Genomic DNA, 26,336 nt, shown 5'->3' on the forward strand with positions numbered 1-26,336 from the left:
GGACGGAAAAAAAAGCTTGGCTGTTGGATTTTTTCGTGTATCAGCCCAATTGGCCAGTAAGTCAAAAAGTTAATTTCGGACAGTGATTATAAGCATTTCTCTAAGATGGCTGCAATCAGCTTCAGTGGCTGCATCACAGGCGAAGCGTGGCCGCCCAGTGCGTTCTACTCAGGGCACTTTTGCATTAATCATTAATCAAAAGGTGTGACAGGAAACATGGCCAGATTAATGTGTTAGCGGGCCCTGCATGGGGCGAAAATGTGTTGTTATGCTGTACAGTGGCTACTGTAAAACGAGCCAATCAATAGACTAGTTTATTGAAAGACAAAAATTCAGAAACAATTTTGATCATTATTCTGTCTTGTAATTTCTATGAGCAAAAATGCAAAACAAAATCTTTGGTCCCCATTTTTCAACTTTTAGTATTTGTTGGTACTCTTAGTCATCTGAAATAGTAAAGCTGCTCACAAAAAAAAAAAAGACATCCGAATGTGCTAACTTGGACTTAGAGTAACTGTATTCTAGTAATTGCATATATTTCATATTATTTATTTATTTTATGGCAAGGTTTTTTCGATGAGTCCCTCTACATGACAGATACACAAGATAAGGTAATGAAGGACTGTCTTGGTTGATATTTTACTTTAGTGGTGCATATTAATAGAAAATTTACAATTAATCCAATTACATACAACAACCAGTTAATATGGAAAAAGCCTGGGGCTCTCGAGGCCCTTGGAGATCTGTTGCCTCAGGCCAGTTACCAGCTGTTATCTGCATTGTCTGTAAACTGTCACCAACAGTGATGCTGTTTCTCAATCATCGTCATTGAGCGATGGGAAGGTGCTGCAAAATTATTGTATGTAGAAATGGTTGTGTAACACACAGGCTGTATTCTTTGTCGTGTTCATTGATTAAACAAATAACATAAACACAGAGTTGATTATACAGTGAAAAAATGGATTTTGTGTGTGAGTAAGAGACAGTAATTAGAACCATGGCCAGATAAACCTGTTTTGGAGCCCTGGGGTAAAAATGAGTTGTGGATCAGTATACAAAGTATCTTATCAAGTGAACACAAAAGAATACACATTGCATCTTCATTAATTTGATTACATTAAACTCAATTTGCCCCTGAGAACCCCCATTACTCTATCCTGGAATAATACCAGGCAGTAGGTTTGCCAGGTATTATTCCAGGATATCCAAAAAATTAAAATTAATTACCTACAGTCACAGCAAAATTTCCATTTTATCTCATGTGTGCATCCTTTTTTATCCTTCTGTGTCCCCTCTCTAAATTTTGACAAGTTTGTGGATCCCAGAATACAGCAAAGGCAGAACTCGTTATCAGAGTATTTTTTCCATAGCAGCACTTTGTGGTAACTGATCTTTCGATCCTATCAGAGCTGATCAGATCCGTGAATGAGCCGAGCAGCTGCTGCTGAAGCAAGTGAAAGCAAACTTTACCCAGCGCATTGCCTGTCATTCTGCTGCTCCATCTGTGCTCAGAGTATGCTCTGCACTCCAAGAGTGTGGTGCAAAGAGTAATTGAACTGTATATGAATTCAAATAGTGCTCCTAATAAACGGTCCAGCTCCAGTCATCTAAAATCAGTACATGCTGGCAGATGTTTTAATCGTGGCAGGCTGCCACAAATAAATGAATATGTGTGAAATCCTGACCTTAAAATACTTTTGTATAAAAATGATGTTATGATGTAATTTAGTAAACCCAAATTCATTTTGAAAACACAATATAACTGAACTGATGTGTTAGAACTACAATTTGAGACTCATCTCTACAAGAACAGGTCTCAGATAAAGCATCGGCCTTTCGGTCATTTCAGGTGATACTGTGCGTTATTAGTGCATATTTTGAAACTGATCAAATGATCACAAAGTGTCTGACACACAGTGGACTTTGGGCAGTTGGAACACATGAGTTGATGCAGCAAGTCTTTGAGACAGACGTAACAGAAGCAGACAGACACTCTCTGGACGAAACAGACATGCCAAGCTCACAGCAACAAAGTGATGAGCAGGGTCAAAAATCTATTTGGATGTTTCCTAGCAACAAGACAGTCCTGTTTTACAAAGCTGAGAAAACCCTGCAACACTGTTACATATAGAGTTGCCAATAAACTATATAAATTTCTTAATAAGATTACATGTTATCTAAATACAAACAAAAACAAAAATCTGATAAAACCTGAAAGTGACCTTTGACCCTTATTTGGTAGGAGTGGGAGTGCAAATAGCTTGTTCTATCTATAAAGTCTCCAGATTGGCAGTGTTGCCGTTAGAAATCGAAGCTGTAATGTTCGCTCTCCTCTAAATCAGCAGCGTCTCAAAGCGAGCGAGCAGCTTGTCAACACAGTTCATATCTGCCTTCAACGTCTCCCTGATGATTGGCCGCGAGCTTGTTGACTGTGACGAACCCATCTCCGCTAACCTCTGAATGACTCCAGCAATCACACAGCTCTATTCAACAAGCGTCAGCCGCTGCTGCTGTGCATCATCAGCTCCTTATTTACACTGAGTTCTTTTACGTAGATAATCTTAATGGAACTGGCCTGAACTGGCCTTGAGCATAGCGCTAAGGCAGTTGAATGTACGTAAGAACATCTTGTGCGTAATGTCATGTTAACCAAAACACGACTATGAAAACAGCATCCATTACATTTTCTACAGGTGAAAAAATGATTAAAATCTGTAGATTTCACTGTAGGCTGACTTCTCCAAGTTTCTCTAACATGTAATTTTTTTTCCATTTAATTTTCAGTGGAATACTCCACCAGAAACCTAACGCTCTCCACGTGGTCAGAGTGGCCCACTGATGTGAGCGGTGACGTCAGGTGATATTGACAAGGGCCGTTATAGTACATTTTAAAGATCAAAAGATTGGCGGTTTGATCCCCAGCTCTTCTGATCCATGTGTCAAAGTATCTTTTGGCAAGATGAACTGAACCGAGCCCAAAAATGTGTGTGAATGTTTAAGACCAGCAGATTGTTCAGCACCACCAGGTACTATACAAGTGCAGGTCCACTTTCCATTTACAATATCAGGACCTTTTTTGGAGCAAGTTGAGATATTATTGGATGATCAACATGCAACTACAAACCTCTGAATTTGACTCACCGTAAAACAAACAAAAACACAATTAGTCGATGAAAATGAACCAAAAGAAACATTCTAGTTTCTGAAAGATAACTTTTAAACAAGTGGCAACCTCTGAGGTTGAAAAATGAATCTAACACAGATGAAACAAAAACCGCAGTTTCTCTAATGGCCACTTGAGACTGTCTCCAGAAACAAGTCAGTCTCCATAGACCCCCATATTCAAATTCTCCAGAACCATAACCCCAGATTAACAGAGTACAGGCATGGTCATAGCTGTTGCTATTTTAGTATGTTTTCAGCTAATTAAAGGTCACTAATGTTTTGGTCCCTTACAAAACTCTTGGTTAGCATTTGTTTGTACGAAAAGACCCTCAAAATTTGTTGGATGCTCAGTTAAGCTGCAGTAAGCACATTTTGTCTCAAGCGAACAATGCCAAAAAAGTTCAACTGTCACGTATAAAATCACTCAGATGACTGGTACAACTTCCAGGTTGTGTTTTCGATATAATAATAGAACAAGTACACTCGAGACTTCTGCCTGCCATACTTCCACTTTAGCACTCTGCTAACAGAGGAACAGATCAAATTCTGAGAGAGAAACATTTGCTAGAGTTTTGACGCTCAGATGAATGTATTAACCCATTTATAGGCTTCTCTTTTGCCATGTAAGTTAAAAGGTTTTTTGGGCCACAGGGCATTATGTGATGGATATGATGCCACTGTTTGGCCACCACGAAAACTGTCTTCAAAGACCGGTTCACCGTCTAGAGGCCTGCTCATGACAGGAGTCCATAAACCAATGGGTGTCTATGTCTAATATTTTTATACAGTCTATGCTTGTAACTGGACTCTGATGTCACACTGTCTGTAACCTCAAGACAACCAAGAGAAACCGAGACTGTGCTATTTAAAACACGAGTTGTTGCAGTCACATGGTCTCCTGTCACTTTTCAAGATATCTGTAATGCCTGTTCTCACTTATCTGATACAGTGTGATGGCTTAACAACCAGTAAGTGATATAATGAAAACTGGAGACAGTCTTCATTTGAAGTGTGAAATATCCCTGACAGTTAAGTTAGTATTATAGCAACACTGCTTAACACATGTGTAGAATATAGCTGTTGTTATAGAGCACTTTATTGCAGCCCACTAAGGTGTTTTGTTGTTGTTGGTGCATTTTTAATTTGTGTTTTATCGGCACCTCCGCTTTCCTTCTGTTCCTTTTTTATCCATCTTCAATATGGTGTTTGGAATGAGGGACGCTCATTTACTGCCTTACTGGAGACTTGGTTTGGATGTTGCTGTAATGCATGTATTTGTAGATGGGAACAGAGACCACGAGTGTTGATAGATTTTTTGGACTGGAGGAACTTTTTAATAGATTTAAGAGTTCCTATGGAAGAAAACACAGATGAATTGACCAGCAGTGTAGTCCAGGCTTTACTTTATGTCCCTTAGGAGTGATGTTGCTGTACCAATGGCCTGCTCATGTCACTTCTGTTCACAAACTTCCCCACATATTCATTAATTTGTGGCGGCACTACCATGATATCAACATCTGCCACCACAAATTGATTTTGTATTTTTGGAGATATACTGTCCATGAGGTGTGTTGTTGTAATAAATTTACCATTGGTTATCCGTTTAACCACTACTTACCTGCTAACCTACCTACCTACCTACTTACCAGTTGACCTACCTACCTACAAACCTATATACTTACCTACTGAACTACATACTTACCTGGTAACCCACCTACCTGCTGACTGACATACATACCTACATACGTAACTACCTACTTACCTACCTACCTTTCTTTCTGCCTACTTAACTACCTACCTATAAATTCCTCCGGACGCAGCAGTGCCGCATCCTAGCAGTCATGACTGCGACAAAGCAACGCGCTGCAGCGCTGTCAAAAAAGACAAATTGCACATATTTTTTAATAGCTTCTGGTCTGCCTCTGAAACCTAGCAGCCGTGTCTACTGGAATCACAAAAATGATTTCAGTCATAACCACTTAGGCAAGAAAAACACTTCTTAGCAGCTTTCAGATTTAGCTTATTGCAATTATTAGTATTTGGCAGTAGCTCTGTTCTGGGGACACCCCTGCCCTTAAAAGTACTTACGTGGAAGCGTAAAACAGGAACAGCACACGTTCCTGAGGCAGGTAGAGCAGCAGCGCAGCAGCAAGTAAAGAAAAGAACAAAATCCCCACAGAGCAGGCGTCAATGGCACAACCTCATCGATCAAGTCAGAACGGCACAATAGGAGGCGAGGACGAGGAGGGCGCAAAAGAGGGAACAGGGAAGCGCAGGCGGGCAAGAGCAGCTTAAATAAGGCGGCGCAAGTGAGTTAGCAAAATCAGCTGCTTTGAGGTGAATCAGCTGGCCATCAGCTGATGAGGCTTGCATGATATCAGCTGATTTCAACAGTAGCAACGCTTGACACCGTGGCCTGCCTGAACTAATGCTATGATCAATATAGAGTAGCTGCACTTGACTTTCTGCACTTTTCTGGTTGAGTATTTATGACCTTTTCATGAGCGTTCTCAAGATAAAAACAAAGATCTTGAATATCTTGAATTATGCTCTGAAGCTTGCAAATTTTTTGTCAGCACAAATTAATAGACTGTGGTAAATCAGTGTTGAGATATCAAGTGCTCTGTAGAGCTGCAGTGTGTGCAGAGCTGCTGGCAGATGGGAATGAAGAGATGGTGAGGGTTTTGATGGTGTCGTCTTGATTAGTGTTAGGGAGATTTCCAGGTCTGTGATGCACAAGAGACAAGATCCTTGTCACCTGCACATGTGTGTGTATATGCTGTATATGTTGTATATGCCTGTGAGTGTGAGAAGGTCTTTGTTTAAATCAAAGGCAGAAACATGCAGTAGAAAGGAGGTGTGAATGAGGCAGAGTTCACACCTTATTCATAACTGTTTCCTGTTGTAAATCCATGTCTGGTAACAATGCGACCTGACAGCAGCGTACGAAGGGCGAGCGACAATAACAGAAGACATCACATCTGTTTCTGCGGCTCAGCTTCTCCCTCTTGTCTCCTCCACAACCAAGTTTGTGTTTCACTGAGCTGATGTGTCTCCCCAAATACCTCAAACCGCTGTTTACCTTTCTTCCCGTTCTCTTGTCTCATTGTCCTCCGTGGAGCCAAACAGCTGTCTCAGGTGAAAACATTTACTTATTGTCATGGCAACACCAACAAATTGCAATCAGAGTGTTAAAAATAATAGTCACGTGTGGGTCACGCGCATTAGGATTTCCTAGATGTGGCCTAGATCAAGACACAAAAAAAGGCTGCTTTTTTAATGCCTGTGCTGGTTAGAAAATATCAGATCTGTGTCACTTGGGAGGGCAGAAATGAGATTTGGGACGCTCTGAGGTTGTGTGCAGTTTGATGGAGAAATAAAAACATGTCAGAGGTTGATAAGAAGGCGACTATTCAGGCAGTTTACAGCTGATGCCATCAGACAGGCAGGACAGATGCATGAAAACAGCAGTGTCAGAGCTGCTGATAGAGAGGATAAAGGAGCTGCTGCTATTAATGACAAGTAGGTGAAAGTAAAATGTGTGTGTGTGTGTGTGTGTGTGTGTGTGTGTGTGTGTGTGTGTGTTGATTAGCCTGATGTGTAGCCTAAGCCCCATTCGTTCACCTCTCTGTCATCACCTCAATTACCCAGAAGAGCACACACAAGACAGTGAAGGGAGGAAAGCCTCGGTTCACACCACCAGAAATGGGGGGCCAATTATGGCGGCCAGTTACCATGCCGACGGGAGGCGGTCCCTTTCTATAAAAAGCCAGTAGTGTGTTACTTTACATAATTCCAGTCACTTTGGATTTTCCACTCTGCTCCTGGAGACTAAGGGAGCTACATTACTGGAGCAGGTTTAAGGAGGCACATCTAATCGCAGCTCCGCACCACCAGCAGCTCCACACCGTCACTTTCAGACCTGCAGCTCGACATGATGCGGGCATGGCAGCTCCAGATGGGTCTGTTTGTTCTGATGTCATCGGTGGGTGATGACAGCAGACAGGCCGCACTTAACCACAGCCCTAACAATGTCGGAAGTGCTGATCAGGTTTCAAGGGGGGTTAGGGTTAGAGAGAGAGAGACTTATCTGGACATGCACTCTTTGAGTACATTACATCTGGGCACAACATTACCTCATTAGCCAGACAGCTAGACGTGTGACTTATATACATCCTACACATTTTTGCCAGAAAGCCTTGTCTTAATTCTAGAGCTCTTAAAATGAATTTTTTAAATAGCGTTTAATTGTAGAATTTCTATGATTACTCATTAACAACTCTCTGATACCTGAGCGAATTTCAAATTCTGATGGAAAGACCAGCGCTCATTCACAGAAGTTTTAATTGTTTAAAATAATAAATATATAATAAATAATACCTTTTTTAAGTATACACAAACAAAACTTAAGTGATATTTTTGAAATGTTGATGAAACACAATTGTGAGATGACTGCGCTTCCACTGTGTGATGCTCTGCGGCTTTTGCTTTTGCTCCGGCGATAACATTCAAAGAAACATGGTGATGGATGTTCAGAACATCAGCAGCTTTATTTCTATTGCAGCCCCCACAATGGCCATCATTATTTCCAATCCAAGGCGACGTAGGCGTGTTATGGAGCCGTAATGGAAAGGCAAGCCCCTTATATGTGGGAGCGGCCACGTATGAGGGATTTCTGGGAGGTGATAGTCCACAAATTACAGAGCAATTGTGGATACAAAATTCCTATTGACAAGCACATAGCCATTGCAGTTTTATGAATATAGCTTTTTAGTATCACCTGGAATACCACCTCATGCGAGCATCAGGAAGGTATTAAAAAATAGACACCACCCAAGTCTACCGTCAGCTGCTTCTAAAACTTTATATTATTCAGATAAAGAAGTTACCCTTTAAACTAGAAATGCAAAGTGTAATAATTGAAATGCAGTTGTCGTCTTTGAGTTACAAAAAAGTCAAATTGTAGGTCAGCAGTGTGCAATTGTCAGACAAGAAAAGCCTTAGAGAGAGTATTGTCATATTCTGTCCCTGTCTGATTCAAAGCTCTCGCACAATCAGTGACACTCATTCAGCTCCATGCAGAGATGACACCACTACATCCTCCTGAAGGGTGTGTGGAGCTCCACTTAACCTTAAAGTTTACAGCCCAGGTGACAGAAACCAGAACATTTTGATAGAATTGTTCCTGTATTTGTTTCATTTAACATCATAAATATAAAGAAATTTTCCCCTTTGTCTAATTATGTCATGAATATGCATCCATATGTGTGTGTGTGTGTGTGTGTGTGTGTGTGTGTGTGTGTGTGTGTGTTGAAGTACCTGATCTTTAAAATGCAAGTTAATACATACTTGGAATGAAAATGTTCATAATATTCGCAGTTGAATTCATCCCAGTAAGTCATTTAGTCATGACTATTTAGAGGAATGGAAATGTCACATTTGCTATACAGATCAGGCAGTCACACTTTCTTGCTTCCAAACTTCCTCTGCTCGCCTCAGGATGTGTGTTTTGATGGAAAATTATGCATTATGAATATGTTGATATAAAATACTGTGTTATGTATGTGAGACACTTAAAATACGTGAAGCGTGCAGTACAAACTACTGAGCCAAAGGCAGATTTTAAAAGCACCCACGTGACCTTAAAGAAAGTCATTCATACTGATTTGAGTTAGAGGTTATTTGCACGAGCCGAAGACATGATTCTGCACTGTTAAACTAGAAACACAGATGCATTTAATTCAACACTGGTCTTGCAGAACACATTGGATGGTGAATGGTCTTGTTGTTGTAAAGCAGCCTCCATTATGGAAATATGCAAATGTAATCTCAGTAAATGGATTGGTTATGAGCACGGTGGTAATTATGTGATGGTTCTACCAATGTGATTCCACTCTTACCGCACAGTAAAACAATACTTTCTGATTTTCACACTGACATCCGAGCGGTGTTGGCTGTCAGGTTACTGTTTATTTCAGATGGATGAAAGCAGCTACTGTGTAATGTGGGGCTAAAGCTTTAACAGGTGATTACCATATACTGCACTTCTAATGCCAACAGTTATTTATCTTAACCATGCTACTCTACATATTAAAGGGGTACTCCACTGATTTTACATAAGGTCAGTTTACAAGTTACAAGTCATAATGAGTGCTACTCAGCCTTGGAAAATGGATGTACAGTGTGTTATGTGGCTCATGTGGCGACAACCACGGCCGGAGGAAAATGTTTTCGGTTTGTCATGTACATACTTTTGTATGTCCCGTTCTCATGAAGATGATACCTCAAAAACACCTTAAAGCAATTTCTCCAAATTTGGCACAAACGTCTATTTGAACTGATTAGATTCTGATGGTCAGAGTCAAAGTCACTGACTTTGCATCCCACCTTGCATCCGTCTCAGTCTCATAAACGTGATAACTCAAGAACACCTTGAAGGAACCCTGCGTGAAACTGTCGTATGGGTCAAACACCAATGCTGGATCTTACAAGTCCCACATAGCAACCTGTAGCATTTTTCATTAGACCCTGTTTGGTTTATAAATACCCATATCTCTCAAACTTCACATCCCCAAAACTAACAGCAACATACCTGCATCAAAGCTAACCCTGACAACATCTAAGCAAGCAGACATTTAAAGGCTCCACAGTAAACATTGTACAAGTGGAGTGCCCTTTAAAACATTACTATATTAATTATTTATTGAGACATTAATCATTGAAATCGTTAGTGTTTTCAATTGCCAAAATGAAAATAATACAATCAAACCAATCCCTTTAATGGATTGTAGATGTACTCCAATCGCAACGGATTTTTGGAAATGAAGATCATAATATAAATATTTTATATTGTGTATTGAAGAGTGACAGTTTAAGTAAGATAGTGAAGCAGTGCTCTCTCTCCACCTCCAGTGTGTGTTTTGCAGCCCTGTAAAGTAATACAGTGTTCCTACTCATTGTTATGGGCTTTTAGTAATTTTCCGGGGGAGGAAACAAAAGCAATCAGCGGTACTTGTGACTGTAGTGGAGACCCAGTGACTAATATAGCAGCTCATCTGGCTTCCTTGTAGACTGATGCTGCCTGCTGTGCTGGATATTTTTAGCGCGCACCACCGATTCATATGCTGAAAAGAACAATATTTCTTTGACCTCACACTTTCTGAGCATCTACTTCAAATTAATTGAGGATGAGTGTGCCCAAAACTTTGTTTAATTTAAAGCTGCTCTTCCTTGCATTCCTCATCCATCTCACAACCCTTTGCAGCGGCCAAACTGCAGCTGCACCGAAGCTGTGAGGATTTCTCCACATCATGGAGCTTATTAATCTTACACTGGTGTCAGCCTGCTGGCAGTGATTTAATGAGCCAATTAATGTTAAACAGAGGAGTCGCACAGATTAGGAGCAATTCATATGAAAAATTATTCCTTAATCGTGTTGAACATGTAGATGTAGTGCGCACGCTCCTCTCCCTCACTGGAATTAATAGGGAGCGCATACTTTGGATGAAAATTACCAGACTGGGTGTACAATCTGAAACCTACAGAGATGATGCACCGTGGCACAGCCTATAAGACATGCCAAAAAATAGTTACTGACCACTCCAATTAATAATCAAAGTTTTAAACTCAGACTAGGGATGGGCGATATTGGATCAATATTTAATGCTACTGATAATTTATCAAAAACCTGATTGTGAAAAGCACCAAGTCAACCCTACAATTTTGTTGCAATATCAGTATTGAGGTATTTGGTTAAAAATATCATATTTTTGTTTTTATCAGCCATTGCAAACCAAGTCCTTATTTTTTATATATTTTTTGTATTCATCTGCGTCAGGGATAGCTGTAGCCAGAGGCTTTATGTTTTTGGTTTGTCCCTTTCTGTTACTGTACGTACATAAAGACGTCCATCCCATTCTTGTGAACACGATATCCCTAGAACACCTTGAGGATTTTTTTCAAATATGACACAGCCCTCCATTTGGACGCAAGTAAGAACTGGTGACATTGTGGTGGTAATGGTCAAAGGTCAAGGTCAGTGGGATTGTGTCTGTGTTATTCTTGTGAAAATGAAATCCCAAGATTGCCGTGAGGGATTTTCTCCAAATTGGGCCAAAATGGGCCACTTGAAATCAAGAAAAAACTGATTTTTTGGTGGTCAAAGGTCAAGATCACTTGACAGTGAACACGTTTTTGGCCATAGTTTAATAATTTATTTTCTGATTCGGACAACATTTCACAGAAATTTCCGGTAGGATCTAATGATGAAATTTTATATCCAAAAATTTACAATACAAGACATCCCATTAGAGTTACATCATTAGGGTGGCAACCTTTGCCCGCGTATAGCACTCGGCACTGCGGCTACCTAAAGTTCACCGCTTCTTTATCAAACAACTCTCTAAAGGCTTTTGATGGAAGTGAAAAATGCAGAAAATGGAACGTGTTCTCAAAATTTGAATGATGAACTGTCGATCTGTAAACATGACTGACAGAACGCAAGTTTGTATTTATTTATAAACATGCAATAATTTAGGAAAAAAAGGGCTAACTAACATCTTAACATCAGCATGACATAAGTGTGTATTTTGACTTAATTTATAATATTGGAACAGTCTGTTAAAAAGAACATGGTGTAGTCACTAGGTTCAAAGTTGAGCTTTATTGTCATGAGTTAATATAGCACTCTATAATAAAGAGAATTCATAGTTGCGTAGTCCTAGAGGGTCAAGGCTCCACCTGTGTCCACTTGTTACTCCTGCCAACCATTTTCAAGATGAAGACAGACTCTCCAGTGTCTTTCTGATGCCTTACAATTCATTGTCATTGAATCATGACACACATTCAGGCTGTATACTCAATCAGAATAATGGAATCTACATGTTCCATCTGAAATAGAGTCAACACGTGTCTGCGATGTCCCTAAGTGTTCCAGCAAACTACTGACCAATCACAGCCTTCGGACATGCTAGACAAGACTCCCCTTAACTTTCCTCCTCTCAGCCTCTGTTCTCTAAATGTGTCCAGGGCGAGTCAGGACAGCGCTCACTTCCCTGATGACCCAGAATTCAATGGTAATTTTTATTTTTTTGTCAGGAATGTCTGCCTAGTTAGCCAGACTGACTCAGACCTTTGCACCAAAACATAACATTTTTTTGGTTTGACTCAGCAGATTATCTCTGATTATGTCAACCAGCTGACAGTTGTTGGACCCCGTTAGAAGGATGAAATTTGCCTGTGGAGTGTGGCATTCAGAGTTTGGTTGAATTTTGGATTAACAGGGAACAGTCAATCCCAACAGACTGGAAACCCAGAACTTTTCTTTTCCATCCCATGTCACAGTATGCATTATAGCAGCAACCTATATTCTCACTGAAGTGGGAGACAAATGTTAGGCATGTGCAGTGCCCCAAGCATTACAGGGACACGATGGGACCAAAGCAACCCTAGTTGTCTGAGAGTCCGGGCGATTACACACTGGTCGACACAATAGAAGCCCATTATCTGAGAACCAGAGAGGAATGACAGGAGTGGCGAAGTCACACTGCAGATTAATGAGCTCGCCATACAGTTCGAGGGCACTGCCAATTGGTCCGTGCCAAAACATTTAGCAGAGAGTGACCTGTAAAGAGAGCAGTCGATTGTCTGGTGGAGGGGACACCGTAATAATATGCTGATGTGATTTTAACATTTTTCAGGGTGCTGAATACTGTTAGAATGTGATGGTAGCTACTTTTATCAAATATCACAATCAGATTAATTGTTTTTACAGGGTTTCCCACACAGTCACTTATTTGTGGCAGCCCACCACAATTAAAACATCTGTTGCCACAAATGCATTTTCCATTTTTGGAGCTGGACTGTTCATGAGGCTATTGAAATATGTATACCATTAGGTTATCCATTGCACCACACTCTCAGATTACAAAGTGTATTCTGGGCACAGATGGAGCAGCAGACCAGCAGGCACTGTGAAACTAAAACTTAACTCTGCATACTGCTGTGTCCAAAAGTTTGCATTCACTTGCATCCACAGCATCCACCGATCTATTAGCCGATCCGAGTCGGACTGTTCATTAGGAGCGCTATTGAAATATGCATACCGTTCGGTTATCCATTGCACCACACTCTTTGGGTGCAGAGCATATTCTGGGTACAAATGGAGCAGTAGAACAGTGAAAGTTAAACGGAACTGTTCATCCTGCTCTGTCCAAAAGTTTGCATTCATTTGCATCCACAGCATCCAACAATCTGATCAGATCAGCTGTGAATTGATCAACTGATCAATTGTCGACTCTGCAACTCACAAACTCCTGTTAAGGAAAAAAGATCTCAGGAAGAGCTCTGCCTGTACTGCGCTCATGGACCCACAAAAACCTCAGCATTTAGAGAGTGTACACAGAATGATACAATGGGGGACACACACATTTGAAATTGAAGAAAAAAAAGAGGAATGTTTGCTGCCACGCACCACACCAATTGCAAACCGTCTTGACATTGCTGACCTTTGAAGGTCAAAAATAAAGGAAGTTGTCATATTAGCTGTGTTTTACAATGCAGTTTTAAATGATCCCCCACTGCAAGAACTTTAAACTGTTCTGAAAATAAGCTGTGTTTTAAAACAAAAGTCAATGGTTAAAATATATGTCTTAATAAGCATTAGCTGTGTCCCAATTCAGGGTCTGCATCCTTCGGAGGCTGCATTCGAAGGCCAATTACGTCACAGCGCTGCACGAAAGCTGTCCCATTTGGTCACAATTCGAAGGCTCCTCCTTTCGCAGCCCACAAATGCAGCCTTCTTTTCCCTCTGTTTGGAGGACACATCGCTACTATCCTTCGCGGCCTTCCATTTCCCAAGATTCGTTGCGCGCCCGCAATCTTCAAAAATAATGGTGGCACAGAGCGGAGATCGGAGCTTTGATTTAACTTAATGTGGGTTTTTACTCATTTGAAAATCAAACGCCAGATATGTTAAACTTAGAGGGACATTAAAATCTCATAATTTCATTCATATTACGTGACGTTAGTAATGCTAACACGTAGCCACCTAGCAGCCCCGCTGTGCTGCCCGCAGCAGAGGAGAGCTCTGCCCGCTGACCGAGGCTCTACTGCGCGAAAAATCAGCTTCCGACGTGGACAGAGGCACTTGTCCTCCTTCTCCAGCAAAATTTAAATAAAAAGTAAATTTTAAAAATAAAATAATTTCTTTGCTTTAGTGTCCCCTCTCTCTCTCTCTGGCCTTGACAGCAGGAATCAGCTGATGTGGGGGTAAGGGCGGGAACATCTGGTGACGCAACCAGGAAATCTTTCGAAGGCTAGACTGTCCCAATTAACTACCGTTGATGCGGCCTTCGGAGGTGCCTCCAAAAGAGTTGCCTCCGTAGACCGCGTAGGCTGCGTCCTCCGAAGGATGCAGACCCTGAATTGGGACACAGATGTTGTTAACTTTCTCTCCTGTTAGCAACCAAGCTAATTCTTAGAAAGTTGGCTGGCTATAGTAACAAGCTAGTGCTAGCTTGTTACCAGCTAGCAGGTAGATCACCAGGTAGTCTAACAACTAACCACTGCTTTCCAGCACTGATGACTTCACTATGCCACATCTGATGCCGAGGCCATTTAAGACGGAGGTGGAACCAAGTCATTGTTTTTTCAAGTCATAAGTAGTCTCAAGCCCCAAGTCAAATCCAAAATTTAAACTGTGAGTTTTGAGTCCTAAACAAGTCAATATGTGTTATTTGCCAAATGTAATTCCATTTTAAGGAGTTGTAATGTTTAATTTAATTTTAATTTTTAAATCATGAATGCTTTTTAAAATTTGTATTCTTAAAACAAGTTTGTTAAAGTTACTCAGCTGTTAAGCTAACATTAGCAAAGCAGTAACTAGCTGTCGATGTAAATATTAGCCTCGACTTACTGTTCTTTGTGAAACTTCAAATGACAAATGGAATCAACTTTAGTAGCCTGTTATTTTTTTCCTCAGTAATGTAATGTTTTTTTCCTTGATTGGATGCTGTCAGATTGGTTCAAACTAATTTAATCTGGGGAATTAAGTTTATCTTTTTGGCTCCACCGACAGAACTGTAACTCAACCATTTAATCATTTCTGCCTCAGACTAACGTTTGTTATCAATCGGCCATTTTCTTTTTGCCTTTTCCATTACGCAACTTTCCTGATCTGTGTCCTTCAAGCAGAAAAAAATTGGATACAGTGATGGAGTCTACATTGGCACCCTCATCCATCATTGATTCATATAGGCACACTATTTGCATGCAAATGATCCCTCTGAATTGGGCAGTTAATGGTGTTCTCGGGGCAATCTGTCACTCTGTGTACTTGAGGAGGCTTTCTCCATCACTGACACGTCTGTCCTGCACTGTCGCATCCGCGGGGCTCGTCTTTCACACAGAAGTGATCCTGTGTGTGTTGTAGCTAGCGCTGATCACAATGAGTGGTTTTTAGATAACTGTGAGAAGCTCACTCACACATTCATACCCAGTCTCTCTCTCTCTCTCTCACACACACACACACACACACACACACACACACACTCACACACTCACACTCCCCACTACCTCAGCACATGCATTATGAGAGCAAATAAATAGCAAAGTACCTGATTCAGAATGGCTTATGTGCAGCAGGTGTGACTGGAATCAGAGGTGTTAATAATGTTGTTATCCTTGTGTATGTAATTGGGGTTTGGATGAAATATTAGAAACACCTTTCAGTATAATCCACTTCAACACCACCACAAACTACAGCTGGAGAAATTATTCAAGAATTGAACCAACGCTTCTCTGATGACAAAAGTTGAGATTGTTTTGATGTCAAATTCAATTGCAAAATCAACACTGATAGTATTCATTTCAATGTTATTGTTTGTACATTTCACATCTACATCTCAGGAATGACTTAAGGGAATTCCTTCAAATTTAGCACGAATATCCACTTGGACTCAACAATTACATAATTAGAGGTTGCTATGACATCATCTGCCCCAATTCTGTGAAGGTGAAATCTCAGTAATACCTTGAGGTATTTTTTTTTAAATTTTGCACAAACATTCACTGAACTCAACTGATTTGATTTTGGTAGTCAAAGGTCAAGGTCACTGTGACCTTGCATTTGACTTATTCTTATGCACATGAACCTCAGCGACACCTTGTGGGAATTTGAACTCATATAAACGAAAGTGGTAATACCAGTGTAAAAGATAATATGCTGTTAGTTTCCCCACATTCAACGTAGGTGTAAGTTCCTGATGCCATATTTTCAGTATGGAAAGTCAAGTACTTAATTTGCTTTGCATTCCAATATTTCAAGCAACAAGAATGTCACACAACTGTAAAAATATGATATTGCCTTGTTTGATTTTCAGCAGTTTGGTGTCAAAGAACCACATAAAGGTAGAAAAAAGAAACTCTGTAGAGAGAAGAAGGTAACTTCAGTGGGCTGTTATGTTTTTGAAACATAAGCTCACAGCTTTTTGAACATTTACATTTACAAAGTCATGGATACTAAATCATTAAAATAGACTCTTTAATAAGAAACACACAATCCCACTGAAGACACAATCTGCAGCACTGAACCTCCAGAGAGCTACATTTGAATCAGTGTCTCAAGACTCTGATTTCTTTTGTCACATGAAAGAGAGAAAGAAACATCCTGTCTGGATAACTTCGGACCCCACTGCTGAAAGGTTCCTCGCCGTCTCCCCGAACTCCTGAGCACAGCGTCCTGACTCCTCACGTGGCTGCTGGGCAGACTGAAGAGCGATGACGGTGGCCACGTTTGGCCCGTCTACCTGCCAGAGATGCTGAATTCAGGCAGCTGCCAGCCTGCTGAGGAGGCGGCTGAGGCCTGAGCTGAGCCGAGCTGGGTCACCGAGCGTCATGAAGCAGAGAGAGATGTCTGCTGAGGAGAAATTAAACTCAAAGTGGCTGCAAGACGAATGTTGAGTCATCTGAACGCTCTCATCAAATCTGAGCACAACCATTCGAATCCAATCGAATTCCAAATGTAATAGTCATTTGTCCTCTAATCCTTTAATAATGTATGTGTTTTATTTATTTGGTTTAATATAGTTAAGTTCTAATCCTTAACTGATTTGTTTGATACACCTTAAGCAGTCACAGCAACCAAACAAACGCACGTTTTGATAAAGAAGTCAGTCAAAAATAATTGCAACTGTGATCTGATTTAATGCCGCAAGCAACAAAGTTGTTTTCCACTGCTACTCCATCTTGTTACATTATTTTCAGAAATTAAAATTATTTGCTGGCAATAAAATCTTAATCTGCTACGGGAATGGCACACTCTGGATGGTACCTTTTAGCATTCACAGATGTGTGAGTTACTCATGAAAACACAGGCACTAACACACCTCCATACCATCACAGATGCTGGCTTTTGAACTCTGCGCTGCCTGGGGAGTAAAAGATCATGGCCATAAAAGTTGGTTTCCAACCTTGCCCGTTACATGCAGAGATTTCTCAAGATTCTCTGAATCTTTTGATGATGATATGGATTGTATATGTTGAAATCAAAAATTCCTTGCAACTGTGCATTAAGAAACGCTGTTATTAAACTGATAGACTGCCCACACTTTTGTTCCACAACTTTTCCAGCCTTTGGTGGACCTTGTCCCAACCTTTTTGAAACATTTTGCAGGCACCAAAACCAGAATGAGTGTATATTTACCAGAACAAAACAAAATGTATCAGTTTATTTGTTGAATATCTTAACTCTGTACTTTATATATATATATATATATATAGTTGAATATAGGTCAAAACAGATTTGTGTCCTTTATATTTTATACAACCTCCAAATTTGTTTGGACATGGTGTTCTAAAATATATATATTAATATAGTATATCCAAAGGCTGATTTATCTAATTTGCTCTTTTGAGTAATTCATTTTTGTTTGTCTTTATTGACAACCATCTCAACTCATTCAACTGTTAAAATTTGTATTTCCTTAGTTCAGGGCACTAACAAAAATTGTGACATACTTAACTCCAGGCTAAACAAAGTATGTATGTTAAATGTAAAAGTGATGTTAATGCAAACAGTTCAACAGAAAAATAGCTAGCAGGTAGCACAAGCAGGAATCAAACCTCTAACCTTGGCTGTACATGCCTTGCTCTACCCACTAAGCTGCATCTAACACAAATCACCCACTCACATTTGGTTTGTCATATTTTAAGAGATTTCTTTTTCTATAAAACTCGAATCAAGGTTGTCATACGTCACAGTCAAAGTGTTAACCCACTGCATGTCTCAATAACGAGAGCGAGCTTTTGTTTGGAATTACGTCATACGCGCATGAAGCTTTGTAAGGAAATAGTCATAAATAGTGCTGGCATAGTTGGCTGCTTAACCGCGACTAAAAAAGGCCACCCACGTCAAGCAATGAGGAACATCGCTGAAAAGGGAGCGCTTCAAAAGATGCCAGTTATAGTTCATCAAGGGCTTTATGAAAGGAAACCAGTGGCACTGGAGCTACATTCGGACAAAGTGGCTTTGTGATTTATGCTTTTACTTACACGAAGACTCACTCACTTTACCCTGCCTAATCAGCATCAACTAAACCCATTCCCCTACTCTACAGCCACATCAAAACCATTAGGTTCTCATTATCTTTAAATCATGTTATTTGCTCCAGGCTGCTTCATTTTAAGCTTGCAGCAAAGATAAAATATAGAATCGAAGACTGGCTTCAGCTGTACCTAAGCAACCAGCAACACAAGCTGTTTCTCATTCCTGTGAGAAGAAGAAGAAGTACACACTCTTTAACACAGCTACAAAACACACAAAACTCGTCATTTGTCAAGCTCATATTCTAATTTTGTCTCTCTTGCAAAACAGTTTTCAACTTCAGTTATATTCACAAGACAGATAACTAACAGTGAGAACAATAGTGTGTGTGGCAGTATTTGTCACCCCATTGTGGGGTGTTGTGTAGTAGTAAAGTACAAGGAAAAATATCTGTTTAATTACTAAAATCTGAGTTAATTTAGTTTTTCAACAACAATAATGATAACACAGCAATGACATATTATCACCTTACAAAGTTTATATAGCAAACGTGGTAGGAAACAGCTGCCTTCTTACTCAAGCAGACGCAAAGCAACATTAATATTTATTTGGAGTTGTGTTGTCTGGCAATTGGATAACTGTCCAATAAGTCCAAAATCCCCCCTCATTTTAGCTCTGTTTTGACGTCTTCCAAGTCCTGAGGACTCTTTGACTGCTAAATACTTCACGTGTCCACCAACTATTTCTTTGTTCCAAACAGCTGCTGGAAACAAGGTGAATGAGAGCGCAACCTAGTTTTTTTTTTCTAGTTTGTTTTTTCTTTTAAATGCATGTGTGTCTCTTTGTACCTTTTTTGTCCTTTCTCAAAAGTCGAAGGTGTTCAAAGTTCTCTTTTTCCTCAGCAGCAGTTTGTCGCAGAGTGGATAATTGTTCTGTTGATCAGTTTACATCTGATCAGATCAGGTTGATAGATAAGAGAAGCAGCTGCTGTGAGTGCTTGCAAACTTTTAGACCCAGCAGAATAAACGGTCAAGTTTCACTTTCAGTGTGTCTGATACTCTGCTGCTCCCCCTGTGCCCAGAGTGCATTCTGACAGTGTGATGCAATAAATAACCAAAAAGTATATATATTCCAGTAGCGCTCCTAATTATTGGTAAAGCTCCAAAAATATAAAACTGTTCATGGTGGCAGATGTTTTACTTGTGGTGTCCTGCCACAAATACATGAATGTGTGGGAAACTCTGCAGCAATTACCATTACACAGTCATTTGACTTGTTGTTAATATAAAAAATATATATATTGATTTTTGCATCTTTAAGATTGGTATCTCGAAAATTCTTGATATGCTGACATTAAGTGTTTTCAACTCTGCTCACTTTTCACTCTTAATAGAAATACATCACTAACTCTTACTGAAAACTGATGGCAGTTTTTTTATTTGATGGCAATATCCCACAATGCTGTCATACTGACCACATAAATTATTTGTCTCAAGTCTGCAATAATTTATGAAATAGAAAATAGATGGACTCTGAACATTACTTTTGTGAAGGATTTATCATTATTATTATCATAATAATATAATGCCAGAATAGACATTACATTATTATTTCCCTCTTCCTCTTATTTCTGGCCACTATGATCGATTTCATGCTTGGTTTGAAAAGATGGCACTTAATTTGAACTGAATGTGTGGATTTTTTTGTCAGCCTATGATCAATTTCATGCTTCATTTGACAAGATCGTCACATCATTTTGCTGCTGCATCACTACAATGCAAAATATGAATATTTTAAAAAGAGCATTTCATTTATCTTGCATGCACAAAGACCAACAACTCACCCTTCTATAAGAACTTTTTGATTTTGGTTTGGGCAGATTCCTGTCAATTTTGATCAATCTGCTGATTATTTTCCCAATGAACTTTTTATCTGTTTTAGTGTCCTTGAACCCAAGTTGGCATTAAATTGCAAGTTTGAGCCAACCAACTGTTCAAAGCACAAAGATGAATTTCTTTGAATGTAACAACGGACAAAGAAACTTTAACATGATGGACACTAGACAGGTATTTAAGCAGTATCCTCCAGCAAATATTGCATTTTGTAATTATTTTGCTGACTCTGGTAAAGTGTGTCCATACTTTGACATGTTTTTGTATAGGTGGTACGCCATGTTCAGTCGGCAAGTTTGTCACTGAGTTAGCACATTTTTATACATCAACAGTTTCCTTTGCATCCGTCTGTAGTGTCAGAAAGAGGCAAAAGATCTATCAGTCTAGAAGAGAATGTAAATTAAAGATTCAATAGAGGATTTGTTCCCATCCTAAATCACATTACAAGTTGGGTTCAGACAGGTCAGGTCTTAAAGTCTTAGAGTACAGCATGGGTTAAGGTTTTAATTTTAGCCAGAAGCCATGTGCAAAATATTCCTCAATAACAACAAGAGTCTTTGGACATCATCCTCAGAGCTGACATACTTTATGACAGGATGTGTTGTCTCTTTTCTCCTTCCAACTAGGTCACCTTTGTTGCGACGATGAGTCACTACCAGTGCAGATCTATAATTTAGACCATATCTACTTCCTTTGGTTTTCGTTGCCATTTACAATGAGAAGGACCAACAACAAGCACTTGAGAAAACATTGTAACGGGGGATGTCAACGGTTAACCAATAATCCACTGCTCTCTTGGCGATTACTGCCAGTAAGTTGTCTTTACCGTACAGCACTACTGTGGAAACAGACCCTACCGTCTCCCCCTAGGTTACCCCAGTGAGCAAGCAGCTTCATTTTGAGTTGTAAAACCCCTTTGGCATTGTAAACTGTGTTATCACTGTTATCTCTGTCAGCACCCTTAGCTGTGTCAGCACGGCTTGTGCTAAGATAGTTAAGAATCCTGAAGGGGTTTTTCGGTCAAAAAGAAGCCGCTTACTTAACAGGGCTATGTGGGGGAAGATCGGAAGGTGGCAACCTTTTTTCCTCATTAGCGCGTCCCGCTTCTGGGACAGCGTAACCAGCATCAGATGCAAAATGAACAGTGCAGCTTGCTAGCTTCCACCTGAGCCAGGTGCTCCATGCAGAGCAGCGAAGGCTAATGTTAGCTAACCAGTGGAGACCGGAGGGTGCACAGAGGGTGTTGTATTCCCACATGCTAGCGCGGCTAGCTAACTGTCTATCAGCAAAGCCGGCAGAAATTAAAAGTCAAGACATTTGTATCACAAAACATTCAAATTTTTATCACCTCTAAATTGATGGCACTTTGAAATGCAGCGTTAAGGCTCACTGAGTCAGTGGAGCATCGGACTAAAAGAAAAGGTCCTCTTGAGCTTTTCCTCTGGTGCATCAGGCCATCCAAAGCCAAATTAATGAAACAACTAATGGAAGACTTGCAGGGGCCATGTGCCAAATGTTCCTCAGTAACAACAAAAGTCTTTGGACTAAAATGACATCATCCCCAGAGCTGACATACTTTATGACAGTCTCCATCGTCTCTTTTCTCCTCCCAACTGGGTCACCTTTGTTTCGGTGAAAGCGATGAGTCACCACCTGTTCTCAATAGTCCTCTGATGATGTTATCTAACTCACCTTTACTGCTGTTCTTCTGGCCGCTTGCAGTAGCTCAGAGAAGACATGTTACTGTGAAAGAAAGACATACTGAAAATTGCAACCTCTCTCTGCTGCCGGAGCGTGGATCTGTTGTCTAATTGTGGTGGTGGTGTTCTTGCAACTCTGTCAACATCTCATGTCAAGATTAGCTCTGATGGGTCAGCAGGGGTGCACGGACAAACTTAGATTGCAATTTACTTCTGCTCGTCTTTGATAAGATTCTTTTGATCTCCTGCTTTGCGACATACCAGGCATTGAGACGTTTGTCCATGACACAGCTTGATGATTGTGGACAGATGCTCAAAAAGATGCAGCGTCTGTCAAAATAATGCTAATCTTCTGCACAGAGACAAAAAAAAACCACACACACAACCTCTCTGAATGCTGACATCATGCAGCACCTCCCTCCCCGTCCAAAGATACAAGTCTTTCAACCCTGGTCCTGTTTGATCCAATGGAAATAAGAAACAGCGTGTTGTATCCAGGCAACAAGTTCGTTGCCAGGTGACAGATACAGAGGTCCTGAGACCAGAGACTGTGTGCAACAATTCCACATGAATAAGACAAGGCAGAACATCAGTCACCTCCTGCAATATTTCTTTGATAGTCCTGCTGTGAACGCCTTTATCATTAAAGCAAACAACGCACGTCTGCTTGCCATCATATGAACTCCCGTCTCCGTCTCTGGTGACAGTAAACTGCGCACATGAGCATATGAAGTGACAGTAAAACTCAATTGCAAGCAACTGATCTCCGCACCTTTTGCGAACCTTAATCAGCTTGCCTAATTGCCGCATGGAATCACGATGTGCACGCACTGGCGGCTTATCAGAGAAGACATATCCGCCAGCAAATATGAAAACAGCCATAAGTGGTGGGATTATTAAACGTGTTTCTGCCAGAGCGCCGGGCCTTTCATGTGGCAGCCATGAGCAGAGATAATGATCATTTCCAAGGCGCTTCAGCTGACAAATCCACCATCACCATTAAAGGCTTTCATTCTCCCCCGGAGCTGTGTGGAGCGGCAGTATACTTTTACTTTGATTTAGATGCAGCTGCTTTAACAGGGGGCATTTGTTTACCAAGGTCTGTTTAGCTCAAGTAAAAACTTAGATTTGTAGAGCAAATATTGGATGGCAAACTGTTTACTACTTTATGGTTCCTGGTGTAAATGGACCTTTAAAGCTGTACTTATAAAGTTTTTTTTCATACTGACAAGGCTTCCTTGAATCTTACCAGGATATACGGTATATGACAGTATAGGTTAGCAGCGGCACTAACAGCCAACTTTCACTTTTCAGACTAATAACTATACAACAGACTTGCATGTCAAGAAATGTAATATTCTCCCACCTATTTTCCTCATTAAACAGAGAAAAACAACTATACACCTTCTGAATTCAACTTTCTCTCGGTCACAGAGGACAGACTCAAGGCTTAATTGCCTCATTAACTCATCATAAAACACCCTTCATTTAAACTCAAGAGACACAAAACTCAACTCAACAACCATCCTGGTTACTCTTGATATTCATCTTGTTACTAAGTACACTGTTCCAAAAATCACCAGCTCTGGTTTGGTCCAAATAAAAACTTAATTCACCACGTAAGATGTAAAACCTCCACTACTAGGTGTTGCATTGTCTTTTAGCTCAGCTGTCTGTTCCACCAGTAGAGACCACAGACTGATTCTGGTGGTGTGTGCTGTGCACTAATGCAATGACTGTGTTCTATTGGTTACTGAGTAGCAGGTGGCACCATGTATGGTAGCCGCAGCCACCAGTGTTTGAATATGTGTGTGAATGTGGCATGTTGAGTAAAAGCGCTTTGGGTGGTCAGAAAACTAGAAAAGCACTATATAAGTGTAATCCATTTAATAGAAAGAGGAGAGCTTGCATTTATGATGGTATTGAAAAAAATATACCTTCAGGATTTCTAAATGTCCTGGTATACCGTTATACCATGATACCGCCCAAACCTGATATCGACAACAGATCACATAGGTATACAAATAACTATGTGAGGACAAAACACAACCGAACTATCACCTGACTCTTTATGGACCTTTTTGTCGGCTTTGATTTATTGTTTAAACTTTTATCAATGCTGTTTTCAGTGACAAAAAGAAAAAAAAAGTGCTGATAAGGCCATTGCACACTACCTGCTTAGCATCAAAGAGGAGGCGGGCAATGTTAGCTGGTAGCTGCTGAAGGCAGTCAAACATTTAGCTGCCTAAAGATTGCTAGTGATTATGATAAGCTATCGTAACTCACTGTAGACTCTTTTGGTCTACACGTGAGCAAGCAATTCAACATATATGAAGAATAAAGTTACCAGGAATACTTATGTATCTTGGCTGAAATGAAGACGTTTTTACAGTGAAAAAAATCCACATTTGCTCATAAACTCAACACAACTAAGTCATCTGACTAAGAAAAGGTTCTCAGAACTTTATCCCAGTTTAATCTATGAGTAGTACAAAATTAAATCGTTTCTGAGCAGAATGAATTCAACTTTGGAGTTTTTTGGGCAGGTATGCTGGACACATTTCAGAACGCCATCAAGGACAAAACATTCATCCAATATTTGACTCTTGTTTTATCAAAGAACAGCATAGGCATGCTATTGCCACCTCAATAATCAGACCTTTGCTGCCATCCACTTGTTGTATATGGTACATGCAACAGACTTTAAAATGTACACACACACATACACACACACACAAGTCTTTCTTCAGAATCTATGTCCCAGTTTCTCTTGAAAATCCACAAACTTTTCACGAGGACTTATTTCTTTGGTGTTTGAATTATGGTGAGTAACAGAGACATTGTTTTTGGTATCTTTTGCATTACCAGTACCTGCTGCCAGTGGTGTTGCTAGTGAGAATATGCTGCTATCTATTTTAAGATCAGTTGAAGTGGAAAGCTTTCTCAGTCAAGTGCAATTCAAGTGCTGCTATCAATAGACAATTTATTCCATTACCCAGTCCTCTTGTTTTTTTTAGTGCTATTTTATGTGAGTTCATCCTTTTTAGTTGGCTTAACTTGAGGGTCAGTGTAGTCTTTGATATTCCAGTAATCTTTTGTATATAACATTTTTTGTATTGTATTATAAGCACTGGTTCCCAACCTGGGGGTCTCAACCTCACTAAGGGTCCCCCCTAAGCTTCTTGATTTAAAGGGATGTGAGAAAACGTTTTAAGAATAGACAGTCAGCAGGGCGCCTGGTGGCTCAGTGAATAGAGTGGCGCCCCATATACAGAGGATATATTCTCCCTGGAGCAGCCGCGGGTTCAATTCTGGCCTCGACCATTTGCTGCATGTTGCCCTCTCTCTCCCCCTTTCACACTTAAACAGTCCCGTCCATTAAAGGCAATAAAAGCCAAAAAAAATGATCTTAAAAAAAAAAAAGAATAGACAGTAAATTTCAGAATTTCATTCACTTTTGTAAACCAACTGAATTATTATTTTTTGTTAAGTTTAGATTATTCAAGATAGAAACTTAAAATCTCACAGGATAATACAGTAAAGACCCAAACCGTTCCCTCTCTGCTAAACTGCCTTTAACGACATTCGAAAATTACTCGGTGAAAACAACCACAGAGCTAATAGAACCATCGCCAAGTACCAGGGAGAAGAAAACACTGAATTTGTCACAAAAAGAAGCTTATTAAGTATGCATGATTATTGAAACTTTAAAAATACTATTACAAAGAGAGAACTGTCCCTTAAAAATAACAGGTTGACTCATATCTGATGCAACATTCACACAATTAATCTCTTCAATATTCATCTAAATCACTTGTGTAACATGAACTTCCTGCAGTAATTGCATTCAGCATTTGTGTTCATTTTACAGTTTATCAGTTTTGCTCTACTGTAATTGCTATGCATTGAATATAATATGAAAAATCTAAAAATATGTTATTTAGATGGGTGTCGTCAGTTTACTCAATAATAGAAAAGGGGTCTTTGAGGGAACAAGGTTGGGAACTGCTGGTGTCATGTTATGCATCTTCTTCTTCT

General features: G+C 40.0%; 1 long non-coding RNA gene across 1 annotated transcript in view; it reads left to right on the plus strand.

Moving 5' to 3' along the window:
• The window catches only part of LOC148185927 (uncharacterized), a 63,453-nt gene extending 45,912 nt beyond the window's left edge, over window positions 1-17,541 (plus strand). Inside the window, exon 3 of the long non-coding RNA XR_015775552.1 lies at window positions 16,817-17,541. This is a non-coding gene — a long non-coding RNA (uncharacterized LOC148185927). The remainder of the gene's footprint in view (window positions 1-16,816) is intronic.
• The last annotated feature ends 8,795 nt before the right edge of the window (window positions 17,542-26,336 follow it).

Source organism: Plectropomus leopardus, chromosome 22 (genome assembly GCF_026936395.1).
Source record: "Plectropomus leopardus strain MGB_pleo_1.0 chromosome 22, ASM2693639v1, whole genome shotgun sequence".
Classification (NCBI taxonomy): domain Eukaryota; kingdom Metazoa; phylum Chordata; class Actinopteri; order Perciformes; family Serranidae; genus Plectropomus; species Plectropomus leopardus.